Source organism: Mauremys mutica, chromosome 3, assembly GCF_020497125.1.
Source record: "Mauremys mutica isolate MM-2020 ecotype Southern chromosome 3, ASM2049712v1, whole genome shotgun sequence".
NCBI lineage: Eukaryota > Metazoa > Chordata > Testudines > Geoemydidae > Mauremys > Mauremys mutica.
Window position 1 is genome coordinate 39,711,645 of NC_059074.1, and position 19,615 is coordinate 39,731,259.

A 19,615-nucleotide genomic window follows, 5' to 3' on the forward strand; every position below is an offset into this window, starting at 1 on the left:
TGGTCCACCTTCCTTCCGTTCCTGCTGAAACAGAATTAAGAGATTATGTCAAAGGTACAGAAGCTTGTCACACGGTAATGTTCTGTCCAGTGCTAAATAAATGGCAAGGTATTTACCAAAACCTCGAGGCAAAGACAATTATTTTCAAAAGCAGGAGACAATTTGTGACAACTATATATTGGAAACCCTTTATATCTTCCCTGCCCTACTTTATTTTTGTATAAAACAATTATTCAAGCCTAAAATAAACTGAGAAAGCAATAAAATTAGCTTCCTACTGAACTATTATTGAAAAGCCACCTGCTGATTTTGTAAGGGAACAAAAGCATTCTATGCTTCATATAATCTGAAGCACATTTTTCCATAAAAGTCATTGCATTAGTAAGTTGATTTCTCATTAAACAAAGATTTAAAACAGAATGCTTCATAATATAGGAATATTAGTCCAGTTACATTGTAATTATAGTACCACAGTGCTAATGTGGTACATCTAGTTACCACTTGTATGTTACTGATGAGTAGATTGGGGTCAAGATAAATCCTTTATTATGACCAGGAACTATGTGCAGAAATGAGCTAACAAATTTTCTACTGTTCTATAATTGCAAGCTGTGACTGAATTACTTGTTTCTGGAGTTAGCAGGAAGTGCATCAAAAGAAATCCAAACAATGCATGAAGAATGTATGGGAAGTGTGACAACTCTCCCCTTCCTAGTGGACTTATTGGAGGATTTTGGTTTCACAAAACATTGGGCAGGTAGAACCATTTTTTAAAACAGCAGACTTGTTAGAGTAGTGAGGAGGGCTTTAAATTAGCATGTAAAGGAAATGTGTGTCCAAGTGGGGAGCCAACTGTGGTCACTCAGTTAGGGTGAACTGCGAAGAATGGGGCAGCCAAGCCCCCAAAAGCTGGTGGATATTCCAATACAGTACTTGGATTCACCAAGCCAGCATAAAACAGCTTCTTTATTACCTTACTGGTTACTCAGAAGTCCAAAAAACACAGTTCCCTTAAAGTGATCCAGCCTCAGGCCTCCATCCAGGTATCTACGTCAAATATGATGAAAATTTCTGTAAATCTTATTTCATCATATAAAAGAAAAGGTTCTACCAATCCCAAAGGATCGGACACATTTACCTCCCAGATTAATGAATGTTTCAGATCTGACCCAAATACATGCTACAGACAATTCTTATTAACTAAACTAAAATTTATTAAAAAAACAAGAGAGAGAGAATATAGCTAAAAAAATCAATATACCTACAGACATGAGTTCAATTCATTGAGGTTCAGATTCACAGCAGAGATAGTCAGCTTTGTAGTTGCAAAGAGTTCCTTTAGAATTCAGCTCATAGGTTATAGTCCAATGTTCAAATCTAATATTCAGGGTGTACCAGCATAACGCGGACCTCAGTCTTGGGACTCAAACTTCCCCTGATGAAGTCTAAGCAGATCTGAGATGACAGAATCAGGACCCAATTGTCTTTTTAGACAGTGTTCTAGCATCCACTTGACCACTGAGTCCTGTTTAACAATAGGCTTTTGATGTAACCCTCTGGTTTCCAAAGACCACCAGTAATTAGTTACACAAATTAACATAGGGTGATTTATCCATTAGGCAGTCTATTACAAACTTCAAAAGACATATAGACAATGACATTATTTTACCCAAGATTCATCCAAATGTTATTATTCCCTTTTGATATCTGAATCAATAGTTATAGTGACAGACAGGAACTGTCTCTTTACCAGTAGCATCTAAGGGCAGGTCTACACTAAGGGCGGGGGTCGAACTAGGGTACGCAAGTTCAGCTAGGTGAATAGCGTAGCTGAACTCGAAGTACCCTAGTTCAAACTACTTACCCGTCCAGACGCCACGGGATCGAAGTCCGCGGCTCCAAGGTCGACTCCGCCACCGCCGTTTGCAGTGGTGGAGTACCAGAGTCGACCGGAGCGCGCGGGGAGTTCGAACTATCGCATCCAGATTAGACGCGATAGTTCGAACTCCGAGAAGTCGAACTCACCGCGTCGACCCGGCAGGTAAGTGTAGACTAGCCCTAAGATACAAATGTTTTAGCAGTTGCTCCAATTGATTGTTGCTAGTTTTAATGTAATACTAAAGTTTGAGCAGGAGGGAAATCTCTCACTGCAACTGTCAGAGGAAAGTTATAAATAGTCAAGGGGGAACTGAGTGAAGTAAAGGAAGAAAGATCAGCCTGAAAAAGGAAGGTCTGGACAGTGAATGCATCTCAGCCCACTGAGTTGCCCCAGAGATTGCAGGGTAAGACTTGCATTGGCTGTTATGGATAGCTAGTTTATAGTCACGGAAATGACTGTATGATTGCCCTCTGCTTTTAAATCGAGGTTTGAAAGAAGACTTAGACTTTGTGTAGTCAGCCCACACCACCACTAAAAGTTAACCCCCTAGGAAAATCCTGGGTGATTTGGTACATGAGGGCACCTACTTCTAGTAGTACAAATTCTAAACAGAAAACAGTTTACTGGACGAAAGGATGAATGGTATTCAAGGGCAGCTGGCTCAAGTTAAATATTAATCTGATTTCCTGAGAGGGATGTACAGACGAGCACCTGAATAGCATAATAAAAATAATGCTTAAAAGCAATTATGTCTCCAGACATAGCTATCCACTTACACTACATTCACCCCTTCTTCGCCCTGAAATCATAAGAAGGGTGAGGGAATGCAAGGGTCTTCAGTCCTCCTCATTTAGTGCAGGGTATAATCTTACTTGCATCCAAGAACAGTCTCTATATTCAACTGCATTCTATCTAAGGTGTGCTATGCATGAACTTGCAGGATCAAGGCCTCTGTGGTGTTTTTGTGCAATGACACCTTGAACTGAATTATTTCTACTTTTATTACTTGTACTATAGTGTTGGTTTATTTACATTAATAGGCTTTATGACTAAGGCTGCGAGACTGTCATGGAGATCATGCAAGTCACAGGTTCTGGGACCTCCGTGATTTCCACAGCTGCAGCAGCCAGTGCAGCTGACCCCAGGGCCACCCGTGCAAGCTGCGGAAGGGGTCATTGACCTCAAAGGCTAATCCCCAGAGTGAAGAGGAGAAGGCGCCACACCAGCGGTGAGTGGTGCACCCCGTAACAATGCTTTATACAAAATTTTAAACTCTGTTGTAGGCCTGGCTTGGCATAAGTAACTTGCCTCATTTCTTAATGGGCAGTTGGGCCAAGTAATCCACCAACTGTGCAGTCTCCCTCATATAACCAATTAAATTGTTGCATGCAAATTAGCTATAAAATAAGAATGCTGATAGGCTAAGTTACCACTGATATCACAATGATCTAGAACTCTTGGCATGGCATAGATAAATGCCTTAATGTAGCTGGGATACACAGGTGTAACTCAAAGTCAAAATGGATCAGAACTTAAAAATGTGATGGTAATAGACAACGAATCCCAGTGACAATTGAACCTGGTAATATTCTAAACAAAAAGAGTTCTCAGCCATGCTTATATGTGTTTCCACTGGTTCACTTTTACTCAATAGGCTTTTACAAGAAGGCTAATGGCATTTTGGGCTGTATAAGTAGGGGCATTGCCAGCAGATTGAGGGACATGATCATCCCCCTCTATTCAGCATTGGTGAGGCCCCATCTGGAGTACTGCATCCAGTTTTGGGCCCCACACTACAAGAAGGATGTGGAAAAATTGGAAGGAGTCCAGCGGAGGGCAACAAAAACCCTGGGGCTGGAGCACATGACTTGTGTGGAGAGGTGGAGGGAACTGGGATTATTTAGTCTGCAGAAGAGAATGAGGGGGGATTTGATAGCTGCTTTCAACTACCTGAAAAGGGGTTCCAAAGAGGATGGATCTAGACTGTTCTCAGTGGTAGCAGATGACAGAACAAGGAGTAATGGTCTCAAGTTGCAGTGGGGGAGGTTTAGGTTGGATATTAGGAAAAACTTTTTCACTCAGAAAGTGGTGAAGCACTGGAATGGGTTACCTAGGGAGGTGGTGGAATCTCCTTCCTTAGAGGTTTTTAAGGTCAGGCTTGGCAAAGCCCTGGCTGAGATGATTTAGTTGGAGATTGGTCCTGCTTTGAGCAGGGGGTTGGACTAGATGACCTCCTGAGGTCCCTTCCAACCCTGGTATTCTATGATTCTGTGATTCTATGAACAAGCCTTCAGAGTGACACACGGATTGGTAATCCTCAAATCTTATTATATAGAATAGAAACAAAAGCAATTCTATACAATTACTAGCTGGAAATGGTAAAATTATCAGTAAGAATGCAGAAAAGACTGAAGTGTTCAATAAATCTTTCTGTTCTGTATCTGGGATGAAATAGATGATATATTTATATCATGATAATGATTAAATACTTTCCATTCCTATAGTAAATTTAGGTGGCTGGCATCCAAGAGTTTAAAAAGAGCTTGCAATGTTGATTTTTGCTAAGTCTTGGGACAAAGAGAAAGGTCCAGGGGACACCTCTTAGCTCTAGCACACTGAAGAATCTCTTGTCCCTACTCTCACTCAGTTGCATGGTGGGTATGTGTGGGCGGGGGGAATTTCAGCAGCAGGTTAAGAGTACCTGACCCTTGTTGTACTTATAATGTGAAGCCACATCCTGTTGCACTAGACTATTGTTTTTACCAGATGGGCTTTGGGGTACTGTTCAAGCCAGGGTTCCTTCAGTCCAATAAAGATTCAACCCACCATTTAAACTTGTCTTCCGTGTTTCGCTCATCTACATGGGATTAAATTGTACATACAATTATGATAATTTGAAAATTTGGGGTAGAGAGGTGTTATGTGAGCTGTAGAGAAGATGGCCGCCTGATTCCTTGTGCCCTCAATTCCCACACACTAATCCCCATCAGTTAAGGGTTCCCAAGTATCTAAGCCATAATTTTCTGTCAGAAATTTGCTAGTTAGATGAGGGAGCATTTAATGGCATCAAATGAGATCTCAGTGGATCAGATATTACTTCTGTCATCCTGAAGTTGACAGACTGAAGTTGATGGACCCTGTGCAATACTTCAAGACCCTATCAGATGCTTGGCAAGCACTACAGGAATTGAGACCAGATCTCAATAAGGGTAATAGAATAATCCTCTCATAAAGGATCCGACAATGGAGAGTATAAGCCCTGAAGAACAGGAACTGTGTTTGGGGAAAACCAGGCAAATCATATTTTTTAACTTATTTGATATATTTAATGGTGTTATAGATTATAATTAGTACTATTAGACGAGATATTTAGTATAGATTGATAATCAATACTTTCAATTTATTGAGAAGCCAACATGTGTAAATATATGTATATATTCATAATAACTGTATTACTCCTAAATCCTTATTTCTAGTCATATTTATATCTATATTTGTCTAGTTATAGGTTTATAATATATACATGATGCTAACTTATTTATAACTATTTACTTGTGTGTTACTTGTGACTTCCTGTATCCTTCTATTTGTATATTTATTTTTACATTTCTACCCATACATACATTTTATATATGTATAATGCATAGTGTAATATTCATATTTATTTATTTGCACACATATTATCATTTAGGTCACTTTGTGTCTACGTTTTTCATTAATCTCTTGGTATAAATATTTATGTACCCTGTGCATATTAATTCAAGGGTGTTTGAGTCTTCCCAAAAGTGCGGGGGGCAGAAGCCAGAGTGGGGCCGGGAAGCCCGTTCCCCTGCCCCGGGTAGGGGTGGGCCAAAGTAGCTCCTTGCCCATGTCCTTGAAACCCGGGGCAGGGACCCATGCTGGTTGCTGTTCTCATCCCCCCTGGACCATGGGCAAGTGGAGGGTCCACTGCAGCTCCCAACCATAACTGCCCAGGCTCCACAGCTGGGCTCCATTGCTGGCCTGGCCAGAGGGTGGGGCCTCGGGAGAAGGAGGTGGGATCTGCCCCGGTGATAAGTGGATGGGCCAGGCCTGTCCACTTGCAAAAAGTGAGAGGGCCAGGGCCCTCTGGCCCCCCAGGTTCCAGGGTCACTGTATTAACTACACACCGGTATATACTATTACTTATGCATTAATATCTATGAAGCAATGGGTTTCATTCATTTATATACTTTGGCACATGTAGGTATTTTGGTAAATATAGGTATATTTCTGGCAAATTCCTAATTAATTCATATTGTGTGAGGGCAGGGGAGGGAAGGTGGGTGCAAGCATATACCATCTGGGATCTGAATGTCTCTGTATTGGAAGTCCAGAATGTTAACGTTAAGATGGGTGGTACATGGATTTTGGGAAGGGGTGTTTTGTTTTACGGATAGGAACTCAGAAGCTGTCAATCTACTTGGTGTCAATTAGCAGCTGAACATTCACTGATTTTTATGATGTTTATAAAGTTTGTTTATAAAGTTTGTTCCTGGAATGTACAGGGGCTCAATGAATCCTCCAAGAGAAATCAAAACTTTGGGGTACTTAATATCAAATGTATGTCATATAGCTTTCCTTCAGGAGACCCATTTAAGGGATGACGATATAGACAGAATTAAAAAACTATGGGTGTGACATGAATATCACTCCTCTTTCAATTCCAGAAGCAGGGGAATAGAGATACTGATCCGCAGAGCCTACCTTTTCAATTTATTCAGTTTTGGTTGGATCCAGAGAGCAGATACATAATAATTGAAGGGATTTTCAATACTAAGAGATTAATTCTGAGTGTATATAATCCTACTAGTTGGAATGCACCCTTTTTTGGGAATAAGTCTGCAACAGAGCTGATATCCAGTGGTACTAGGAGGAGATTGGAATGCTGTCATGGATGATATATCACAGACAAATCTCAGTGCTTAAGGTGAAAATCTCAGGCCTTTGCAAACCATCAATTATCCCTGCTGAAAGGTATTGGACTAGTGGAAATCTGGAGATTGACGCATCCTACGAAGTGTGACCACACATTTCTCCACAGGGCCCTGGTAGTGACAAGTAGGCTCACCACTTGTGCGAGGGATCCGCCCAAAACATGCTGACTGCTATAGGGACAATGGCTAATTCCTCCCTGGGCTACTTCCTACCATGATTCTGCAGTCCTGGCCTAGGCATTTTTGGGGTCTCTGGTCTCCTCGGGTTGTGCTGATCCTGGGTGCTCTGAACTCCAAGTGGCATCCTCAGATACCTGGGCATCTGCCTGAGTGTCAATGTCTCTGGCTCCCGCAGTCTTGGGCTCCAGAAGCTCCCGGCCCGGAGCCTGCAGCTTGTATCCTTCCTCTCCAGCAGCTAGCCCAGACTGAGTTGGGCTGCTCCCTCTTATACTGGTGCTACACTTCGAGCATGCTCAGTAGGGATGTGTGGGCGTGGCTTCCTCAGCCCACAGTGAGGAGTTAACCCTTCCCTGTCCAGTGCAGGGAGAGTGCACCCCATCACACTCCTCCAATTTTCAGTTAAATTAAGGAAAATGTCAAGGATGCCCTCTGTTGCTTCTACAGTTATATACCCATGGAGCCACTAGCAGCATATATCAACAGAGATCCTCCATTAGAGGAACTACCACCTGGAATAAAGAGTACAAGATTAGTCTATAGATCAGTGGTTGTGGCCCACATGCAGCCCATCAGGGTAATACACTGGCGGGCCGCCAGATAGTTTGTTTACATTTGCACAGCTCCACAGCTCCCATTGTGCAAATGTAAACAAACTGTACTCCAGATGAGGCCTCACCAAAGTCGAATAGAGGGGAATGATCACATCCCTCGATCTGCTGGCAATGCCCCTACTTATACAGCCCAAAATGCCGTTAGCCTTCTTGGCAACAAGGGCACACTGTTGACTCATATCCAGCTTCTCGTCCACTGTAACCCCTAGGTCCTTTTCTGCAGAACTGGTTCCAAGCCATTCGGTCCCTAGTCTGTAACAGTGAATGGGATTGTTTTTCAGAAAATCAAGTCCTTTACTACTTCTAATTTCACAAACTATTCTTCCATGCCAATCTGGAACAATCTCTGATTGACCTTTGCTAATAGCTCAAAACTCAAATCCACCTGGCTAAACAAGGGCATAGTAACCATAAAATGTATTACCAAATGGACAACTTTAGCCCCCTTCACATATCTCCGTGATAAATACCAGCTACCAATAGAACAAGGTCCTTTCTACAATAATCTCAGACTCAAAATTATAAAGGAGCTGGGGAATTTTTGGAAGCCCACAAATAAGACTCCACTTGAAGTGCACCTTAAAAAGTATGCTAGCCAAAAACATTGTGGGAGGGATAGCTCAGTGGTTTGAGCATTGGCCTGCTAAACCCAGGGTTGTGAGCTCAATCCTTGAGGGAGCCATTTAGGGATCTGGGCCAGAAATCTGTCTGGGGATTGGCCCTACTTTGAGCAGGGGATGGGACTAGATGATCTCCTGACATCCCTTCCAACCCTGATATTCTATGATTTTATGGGTAACACATACAAATGTCTGAACTCCTTGTTTTATCCTACTGACATAAAAGAAAAATGGAGGAAAGAGCTAAACATCTCCATTTCTTCTGATAGTTAGGATAATATCAGGCACAATATACACAAACAATCCAGTTCTTTGTTTTTCTATTTTTCAGAACAAAATTCTAAATAGATATTATTGGACTACTGAGTGATTAAATCTGGACTCACACCACATGGTAAATGTTGGAGATGTGACAGTTCCAATGCAAATCTATCACATATAGTCAATAAATGTTAAAGTATATCCACATTTTGGAAGGAAGTGTGTGGTGCTCTATCTAAGGCAACTGGAATAGTGGTTTCCTCTACATCAAGACTCTGTGTTTTGGGTATTCTAAAACAGTGGTCCTTAGAGACTGCACAGGGGGGTCCATAAAACATTATGAAAAAATTAAAAAATAACCTCACCACGCATCTGAATTGCCTAACTATTAAAACCAACAAATCTACTATTTCTGTTTACACAACATATTCCATCATGAACAACACTGTAATACATTGTATAACCGTCAACATAAAAAAACTCACTGCTTTGCAACAGCAAATGAGAAGTGGAGTCCATTTTTGTTTGTTTGTTTTTTGATGTTTGACAAAAGTTATATTGATTTTGGTTTTATAGAATTTAGTGATGGGTGACCGCAATGCATTGTATGCTTACAAATCCTATCAAATGAAGCAATGAAACCTGCAAAGTTGAAATGACACCTCACAACAAGGCACCTTCAGTATAAAGATAAATCCAGAGACTGTTTTTAACAAAAGAAAGAAGAATACAATTGACCGAAAACTCAAATGATAAACATAACACTGGTTCCAGATAAGGCTCTAAAAGCATCTCTCTTAACTGCGCTTTGGATTGCAAAGAATAAAAAATCCAATATGATTCTTTCAGCTTCTGTAAAAATGTATGAAGTGATGGTAAGCGAAGAAATTTAAGGCCATGCCACTTTCTAACAACATAGTTGGTAGGAGAATTGAAGAGCTTTCAAATGATGTAAAATGCCAACTAACTGAAAGGCTATGTACATGTGAGCAGTTTGCAATTCAGCTTGATCAGACAACTGATGTTGGTAACGCAGCACAATTATTAGTTCTTGTTCATTATGTTTGCCTGGGGGAAATTTTGGAAGATTGTCTTTTTTGTCAGAAGTTACCAGAATGGACAACAGGTCAGGAAATATTCAAATTATTGGACGATTTCATGAAAACTGAATTGTTGATTTGGGAGAAGTGTATTGCTGTTTGCATGGCCAGTGTTGCCACTGTGACAGGCAATGGGTGTTGTAGCAAGAATACAAGCCATAAGCCTACAGGTAAACATAACACACTGTATGTTGCATTGTCAGGCCCTTGCAGCCAAGAAAATGGAACTCAAATTACATGATGCACTATATGCAGCTGTGACCGTTGCGAATTTTGTAAAGTTCTGGCCTTTGAATTCCCGCCTTTTTGCAAAGCTGTGTTGAGAAATGGGTGCAGGACATGACAAATTATATGGAAGTGCATTGGTTATATTGAAACAGAGTGTTGGAAAGAGTTTTTGAGCTTCACAAAGAGCTGCTGGGTTTTCTTTCTGTGCACAATCCCAAGATCACTGCAAATTTTTCTGACCCGATATGGATTACAAAGCTTGCATAATTTGCAGATATTTTTAACTTGATGAATGCGCTGAACCTGTCCACACAACGGGGTGATACAACCATACTTTGAGGAGAGTGACAAGACTGCATCATTTTAGAAGAAAGTAGAGATTTGGAAAACTAGACTGAGCAGTGGAATCTCAGATATGTTTCTGCTACTGACAGAATGCCTGGATACTAATAGCATGACAATTGACCGTGTGAGAGATATCATCACTGCTCACCTTTCAACTTTGGTGTTTCAGTGTTTATTTTAAAAATATAAATATGTAGGAATATGACAGGGTTCAGGATCCATTCTCAATTTTTGCTATGTCATCTTGCCATTTGAGTGGAAAAGCAAAACAGGAGCTCCTCGAACTATCCTGTGACCACACACTAAAAATTAAGTTTCAGGAAGAGACACCTTGCCAGTGTTGGCCAACTGTTGCTGCAGAGTACAGTTTTAGTTACAGAAGCAATGAAAGTGTTGCTACCTTTCCCAACAACATATATATGTGAAGCATCAGTCTCTATGAAGGCAAAGTTCAGGTCCCGACTGGAAATGGAGAATGATCTACAAGTTTGCTTGTCAACCATCACACCAACAATAGATAGATTCTGCGGTAAGAAGCAGGCACACCCATCTCACTAATATCTATAAATACTCTTAGACAAGATAAGACAAAAAGTTTCTCAAGGACCTTTTAGAAGCCACAAAGCCTTGATTCTACTAGGTTTTAAGTGTTGAGATGTGCTGCCTGTGATTGCCAACACCTTCCAACAAGTTTTAATAACAGTTGCTGATACACTTTGGAAATATTTTTGTCCCATCCACCCTAGCACCTGATTGTCTTCAATGCCTGGTAAGCATGAAGTTATGTGAGGAAAACATTATTTTTTTCATTTTAAAATTAATGTAAGTAATTACCTTTATAATAGTTATGTAAATAATTAGTATGAGATTGTCATTTTTCATTCATGCCAGTTTTTAGAGCCTACTTACATTGAACAACACACAGTCCTTCATTTATTCTGAAAGAGATAGTGACATTTTATTTATTTAAAAGGTTCTTTCTCTTATTTAAGAATGAATATCAGCTTGACTGATATTCTGCACTGAATGAAATATTTTTACTTAGTGAAGTTGGGGAAGCTGATTGTTCTGTTTTCATTAAGAACAGCAAATGGGCAAGATTAATTCACCACAGCTTGTAGTAATATACTATGTTATCTGAAAACTGTCCCCTAGTTTTTGAAAACTGATTTTATTTCTGAAAATACTGTATGCCATTTTACTGTTTCTTAAAAAGGTTAAGAGTTTAATATGAGAATATTTCTGCACCTTAAAAACTGTCATGCAAGGTTGCAATCCGAAAGCAAATTGGTCTTACCGTTTGTTAAACAGGTCATTTTTCATTTATTCAATAGTTTCATTTTATCGGTTTCATGAAGAACCAGCGAGTACAACTCCAGTACCACTATAGCCAGTCTACAGATTGTCTAGATACAGTCTGCTGATTGTGGCTTTATTTTCCCCTGAAGGGTATTCACAGGGTTCATGATAAGAACATAGTAGCATTGTTCCCCATTTATGTGAAATCTGATATTGATTATGTTGAGGTTCTACCAACTACTTCACGTCTCTGTGACACTGTAAGAGTCAGTCAGTTTAAAGCAGTGATGCACAAAGTTTTAGAGTCGTGCCTCCCTCCCCTTACCATTAGTGGAATCTGTCCATGCCCCCCTTCATTACTGCAGCCAAGGCTTTTTCAGCTGTGGAGCTTGGGCTGAAGGCTGAGCTGGGGGCAGAGCTGCGAATAGAGGAGGAGCTGGAGCTAGAGGCAGAGCTGGTCTGGGAGCACTGGCCTGGGGGGGCAGAGCAAGGGGAGGAGTGGAGCTGGGGGCAGAGTGGGGCTAGGGATGGATCTGGCCTAGAGACAGACTGGGGCCTGGAGGCAAAGTAGGAATGGAGGCTGAACAGAGTTGGGGGCAGAGCTGCTCTGGGGGTCGAGTGGGGCTGGAAGCCTGGTGCTTCTTTTCTGCTCCCCATGGAGGCTGGCCTGGCCCCTGCTGCATCCCCTCCACCACCACCCTACACAAAATGTTCCTCCACATAACCCTACGAGGGCACACCCCACAGTTTGGGCACCATCAGTGTAATGTTATGAATGTTTATAAACCTCCTTATAAAGCCTGGAACACCCCACCTCTACCGACACTTCCACAACCATCCATCCGTGTTGGAGACTTCAATAGCCACCACCTTCATAGGGCTACAATTAATTTGAATGAACTGGATCTCAGACTGGACTTTTATACATGATCTATATCTCTTGCATGACCCTGTGCAGCCACCTACCTTTTTCTCTGCACAATGGAAGCAGGGCTACTCTCCTGACCTCAGTTGGGTAACCTCAGCAGGGGATCACCCATTACAACTTTCCTGTGGAGTTCTTGGTAACTTCCTTTACAGCCAGCACTGCCCCATTCTTACTCAGATAGGAGTGATGATCCCCATAATAACCACTATCCTCCAATTGCAGTGGAATTATAGAAAAGCAAAATGGAAAAAATATTCAGTTGACCGATGAGAAAATAGTGTTCATACCACATTTAATACTTCCATAGAAAATGCTTATACTTGCTTCTCAAAAGCAATCTTCAAAGCAGCCACTAAATCCATCCCACATGGCTATCAAAAAACATACATATCCTGTTTAGATGAAGAATGTGCAAAACTTGTGATGCAGCAGGAAAAATTTGGTGACTCGGAGGTAGCAAACCACCAACAACCTCTGTGCTTGTTGTAGGGAATGTTGGGAAGTTACATCAAATATGGCCATGACAAGGTCTAGGAAGAAAACACCACTCTGATAAGGAAATTTGGGGCAGCACAGAAACCACAACCCCTACACCAGGATAAAGTGTCCCTAACCAGCATCGCCACACCTAACTAACATGGTAAAAGTCAACAAGGACTGGCCCTTTGAGGAATCAATAAAGAGGGAATGATGCTGATACAGACTGGCCTCACTTTGGAGTGAGGAAGATATCTTCCAGCCTTTTCCCACTGAGGAAGCAGCGAGAGCACTGAATTATATGAAAGCAGGAAAAGCATGTGACCTTGACAAGAATTCACGAGAAATGCTCTTACGCCTTGTTAAGAAGAGCATAAAATGATTGTCAATTTTCATATCCCTTGTCAAGAGAAAAAGATGCCTAAGAAAGGGCAGAAAACTAGGGTTGTTACCCAGTCAATTTAGGGAATCCCGCCTATACCCTACTGAGGGCTCAAGGCGTGACCTGGTCAATTTAGGTCACTCTGCCTATACCTTACTGAGGGCTCAAGGTGTGACCTGGTCAATTTAGGGCACTCTGCCTATACCTTACTGAGGGCTCAAGGTGTGACCTGGTCAATTTAGGGCACTCTGCCTATACCTTACTGAGGGCTCAAGGTGTGACCTGGTCAATTTAGGGCACTCTGCCTATACCCTACTGAGGACTCAAGACATGACCCAATTAATTTAGGCACTCCCACCCTTTCTCTTCCGAGGGCTCAGGGTGTAACGCACCTATCCTTACCTACAAGGCTCAGGAAGAAACCTGGTCAATTTAAATACCCGCCCTTTCCCTTGGGGCTCAGTGCTCTACAGGTCTGTGTAATCTTTTCCCAGTGAAAGAGCCTAAACAGCTGTGCTCTAAACATCTATTTACTAGCAACCCACAGAGAAAAAATGGTTACTCACCTTCTCGTAACTGGTGTTCTTTGAGATGTGTTGCTCATATTCATTCCAATTAGGTGTGTGTGTGGTGCATGCACAGTCATGAGAATCTTTTTCCCCTAGCAGCACCCGTCCGTTCAGCTGTGGAGCCCCCTGATGTGGTGCCTTCATGGCGCTCAGTATTTGACCCTGCCGACCCGGCGCTTCCTCAGTTCCTTCTTGCCGGTTTCTCTGACAGAAGGGAAAGCAGGTGGTTTGGAATGGATATAAGCAATGCATCTTTATGAACAACAGTTACAAGAAGGTGAGTAACCATTCTTCCTTCTTTGAGTGATTGCCCATATCAATTCTAATTAGGTGACTCCCAAGCCTTACCTAGGCAGTGGGGTCGGAGTTATGGAATCACACATTGAAGCACCACTCTGCCAAAAGCTGCATCATCTCTGGCATGCTGGACAAAGGTGTAATGAGAGGCGAATGTATGTACCGAGGACCAAGTTGCTGCCCTGCCAATTTCTTGGATTGGGACCTGGGCCAGGAATGCTGCCAATGAGACCTGTGCCCTCGTGGAGTGTGCTGTAAGTGCCAGGGCTGGGATCTTGGCCAGCTCGTAGCACGTGCGGATGATCCAGGAAGATATTCTTTGAGATGAGACCAGTAGACCCTTCATGCGGTCAGCAACCACTATGAACAGCTGGTTCGATTTCCTTAATAGCTTGGTGCATTCGATATAGAAGGCTAATGCTTGCCGAACATCCAAGGAGTGCAGCCTCTGCTCACGGCTAAATGTATAAGGCTTCAGATAAAAAACGGGCAGGAATTTGTCTTGGCTGGTATGGAAATGCGATACCACCTTAGGCAGAAAGGCTGGGTGAGGTCAGAGCTGCACCTTGTCCTTGTGGAAAACTGTATAAGGTGCGTTGGAGGTAAGGGTCTTTAACTCAGACACCCTTCTTGTTGATGTGATGGCAGTTAGGAAGCCTACCTTCCACAATAGGTAGAGAAGTCAGCAAGTCACCAGTGGCTCAAATGGGGGGCCCATTAATTTGGAGAGGACCAAATTAAGGTCCCACACAGGAACAGGCTGTCTAATCTGGGGATATAGCTGCTCCAGAGCCTTGAGGAACCATTGGGGTTGGCAAAGACGGAGCATCCAGAGACTCTGGAGTGGAAAGCTGAGATAGCCGCTAGGTGTACCTTTACGGATGACACTGCCAGGCCTTGCTGTTTCATGTGCAGAAGGTACTCCAGAATAAGAGGTAATGGCACCTGAAGTGGGGGAATATGATGCTGGTCACACCAGCAAGTGAAACTCTTCCACTTCGCCAGATATGTGGCTCTCGTGGAGGGCTTTCTGCTGCCGAGTAAGACCTCCCTTATCTGCTCCACGCACAAGAGCTCAATAGGGTTCAGCCATGAAGCTCCCAAGCAGTGAAGTTGACGTACCGGAGGTCTGAGTGATGAAGACAACCGTGGTCCTGATTGATCAAGTCGGGGAGGAGCGATAATGTGATCAGAATGTCAACCAACAGATCCAGAAGCATGGTATACCAGTGTTGTCAAGGCCACGATGGCTGCCCTGTCTCTGCGAATGTTAAGTAGGACCTTGTGCATGAGCGGGATCAGGGAAAAGGCGTAGAGCAGATGGCCTCCCAGGCGTGGCAGGAATGCATCCGCGATTGAGCCCGGGCTACTTTTCTGGAAGGAGCAAAACATTGGGCACTTCCTGTTGCTCTGAGTGGTGAACAGGTCGACCTGGGGAAACCCCCACCTCTGGAAGATGGAGTAAATGTCGTCCGGCTGGATGGACCACTCGTGGCTGTGGAAGGACCTGCTGAGGTGGTCCGCCAGTACATTCTGGGCTCCTGGCAGATATGATGCTTCCAGGTGAATGGAGTGGGTTATATAGAATTCCCAAAGCCTAAGAGGCTCCTGAAAGAGGGGCGAGGACTGGGTACCACCCTGCTTGTTGATGTAAAATATTGCAGTGGTGTTGTCCGTCATGACTGCTATGTGCTGGCCTTGCAGACGAGACTGAAAGGCCTGGCATGCCAGTCGCATTTTTCTGAGCTCCTTGAGATCTCCCAGATGTGTGCCCCAACCTGGAGCTGATGCATCAGTAACTTGAGACAAGGACAGCTGAGGGCTGCTGAAGGGGATTCCTTTGCAGACTATTCAAGTATCAAGCCACCATTTGAGTGACTCTAGCACCTGCTGTGGCACCGTGACCATTAGTACCAAGTTGTTGTGTCATAGGCGGTGTGTCGAAGCGAGCCAAGTCTGTAAATGCCTGAGTCTCAGCCTGGCGTGTCGTACCACGTACGTGCAGGCCACCATGTAACTGAGGAGACTGAGGCAATTCCTTGCTGTAGTGGCTGGGTACTCTCTCATGCATCAAATGATGCTTGCCATGACATGGAATCAGAACTCCAGCAGGCTTGCTCTTGCATGGACCAAGTCCAACACTGCTCTGATAAACTCTATCCTCTGGGTCGAAGACAAGGTGGACTTGTTCATGTTGAGGAGGAGACCCAGTCTCTCGAACGTGGATGTAGCCAGATGGACCTGTGACTCTACTTGTTCTCTGGTGTACCCCCAAGCAGCCAATAGCCAAGGTAAGGGTATACCTGCATCTGCCTTCTTTGGAGGAAGGCTGCTACCACCAACATGCACTTGGTGAATACTCATGGGGCTTTCAACAAGCTGAAGGGAAGGACCATGAACTGATAATGTTTTTGGTCGATCATGAACTGTAAAAAGCATCTGTGTGCAGAGCGAATCACTAAGTGAAAGTACATGTCTTTCATGTCGAGGGCAGCAAACCAATCTCCCAGATCCAGAGAAGGAATAACTGTATTGAGGGAAACCATGCAGAACTTCAACTTTACCATGAACTTGTTGAGTCCTCACAGGTCTAGAATGGCTCTGAGACCCCCTTTGGCTTTGGGGATTAGGAAGTAGTGGGAATAGATTCTCTTGCCCCTGAGGAACCTCCAACACTGCTTCTATGGCGAGGAGCACCTGCACCTCCTGGATAGGGAGTTGCTCATGAGAAGGGTCCCTAAACAGGGACGGGGAAGGGGGCTGGGAGGGAGGGTAGGAGCAGAAATGGAGAAAATATCCCATTTCTACTGTGAAGAACCCAGCGGTCCGATGTTTTTTGGGACCATGCACGGTAGAAATGGGATAGATGGTTCAAAAAACACGGGGAAGATCCAGCATTGAAGCAGGTGCTCTGTCCTCGGGCACATCTTCAAAATGTCTGTTTTGAGCCTGACAAAGACTTAGTTGCGCCCCGGCCCTATCCGGATGAGGGGATGGGAAGGTTTACACCTGCTATTCCTACCCCTGCGCCTGTAAAAATCCTGCCTCGGCCCAGGAGGATATGAGCACTGTTGCGGCAGCTGGGGCTTAAAGGGCTTTCATTGGGTTGCCAGGGCATGCATACCCACAGATTTCATTGTTGCCCTGGAGTCTTTGAGGCTATGCAGTCTGGAGTCAGTCTGTTCAGCAAACAGACCCACCCCATCAAAGGGTAGGTCTTGCATAGTTTGCTGAACTTTGGGCAGGAGCCCCAAGGCTTGCAACCATGAACTACGCCACATAGCTATCCCTGAGGACAAGGTGCGTGCTGCAGAGTCTGCAGCATCCAGTGAGGCCTGTAAAGAGATCCGTGCCACTGCCTTCCCTTCCTCAACAACTGCCCCAGACTCCTCCCTGGATTCTGCTGGTACCAGCTCCCCAAACTTCAGCATTGAGTTCCAAGAGTTAAAACAGTACCTGCTCAGGATTGCCTGCTGGTTGGCAATCCTGAGTTGTAAGCCCTCCATAGAGTAAACTTTGCGTCTGAATAAATCCAGGTACTTGGCATCATTAGATTTAAGTGCTAGGGCTTGCTGACCCTGCCTCTCCCTCTCATTCACTGCCGACACTACCAATGAGCAAGGCTGTGGGTGTGTAAACAGGTAGTCAAATCCCTTAGAGGGTACAAAGTATTTCCTCTCCATACCCTTAGCAGTGGGAGGGATGGAGGCCAGGGTCTGCCAAATGGTCTTTGCATTGGCTTGTATAGTTTTGATGAGGGGTTGTGCGACCCTGGATGGCCCTTCTGGTGCCAGGCTGTCCACTGTAGGGTCCTCCGACTCTACTCCCTCCTCAACCTGCAGGTTCATATTCTGTGATGGTGCCGGGGAGGATGACGAGGAAGCTAATGAGGTAACTCTCTTGGTCGTCGGGGACTCCTTGTCCCGCCTCTAGCTCCATGCCAGCCACTCCAGGGTCTGGCTCAGGAACTGGGGTGGGTTCTGGAGGAGGTGGCGTGATCACCAACTTCTCTGCAACCCTAGGGGTGGGGCGACTGGCTGCTGCCTCAGGCACTCTAGGCTCAGATGCCACTGAGCATGAAGCCTTGGACTAGGCACCCTGGGACTGATGGTACACTCATCAGGTCCAAAATGGCCACTGCGCTGTCCCATGCCACTGCGCTGGCCATGGTCCCCGCAACCAATGTCAGGTTTGTCCTGCACTGACTTGTGCCAGGCCACTGCAAATATTTGGACTCCGTCTCCAAGTCTGAAGATGGGGACCGGGACATTAAGGCCATGGCAATGCCAAGCGCAGCTGAGCCTGGGAGCAGTGCCATGAGGCTGGGGAGCGGTGCCGCGAGGCTGAGGGGCAGTGTTGTGAGCTGGAATGGTACCACAATCTGGAGTGGTCCCATGAGTGGGTCTGTGCAGAGAGCTGGATTGGTGCCGATATGAACGGTGCAGAGATCAGGACCTACTGAGCAAAGGCGATCTGCACTGTGAGTGGGAGCGCTGGCAGGATCTAGATTGGTGCGACCAGCGCCGGGACTCTGAGTGGCACCAGGACTCTGAGCAGTGCCAGGACTCCGAGCGGTACCTCCCCACTGCAGGCTGAGTCAAAGGGCAGAGCATCGCTGGCTTTCCCCAGGACAGTGCTGCCCGTGTCATTATTGGAGGCTTAATGCAAGGGGCCGGGGACCTCGGTGCCATCATCGCAATGAGGTCCCTGGTGGCCTCAAAGGTATCCAGGGTGGAAGGAAGTTCTACTTCCTCTACCACTGGACCTGGGGAGTCCAACTGCACCGGACTCGACAGTCCCACTTATGGGGCTGAAGTCAATGGCGCAGGCTCAAAAAGTTTTGGCACCGAGGGCTCCTCCCTGGGACGTGCCCCACTGGCTGGCTCCGATGGGGTGAGTCTTGAAGTGGGGGAACCACTCTTCCATTGCTTCTGATGCCACTTCTGCGCCAGTGAATGGGATCGGTGCCAGGCCAGTCCTGCCATCTTCAGTGCCAGGGAGTGACAGTGCCGCAGGTCTCTACCCAAGTCCTTTCTCGGTGTTGCCTCCGCTACTGCCGCCGGGGCATTGCGCACCAAAGAACTCGGCACTGGGTCCTGCCATGCTGATGCGGGTTGCAGTCTAAATGCGGTCTTAATATAGTTTATTTGTTGATAAAATAAAAAACTAAACTATTAACTAAATTTTACTGAAGCATGAGCACGGACAAACAGAACATGGGGATACATCCATTCTGCAGCAACTAGCCAGCCTGTTAGTGGTAGAAGACATATACACTGACCTGAAATACATTGTAGAGAACTCCGGATACCCGGTGACAGTACTGGACGGTTTACAGTCCCAAAACCACCAAATACACAAAGTGTACAACATTGTCCTGCATTTAATTTCATGGCTGAAGCATCTGGTATCATCAACTGATAATGCAAATGGATCCACAGCTGCTCAAAGCACTGCTGATAAACAGACAGTACAACCTAAAAA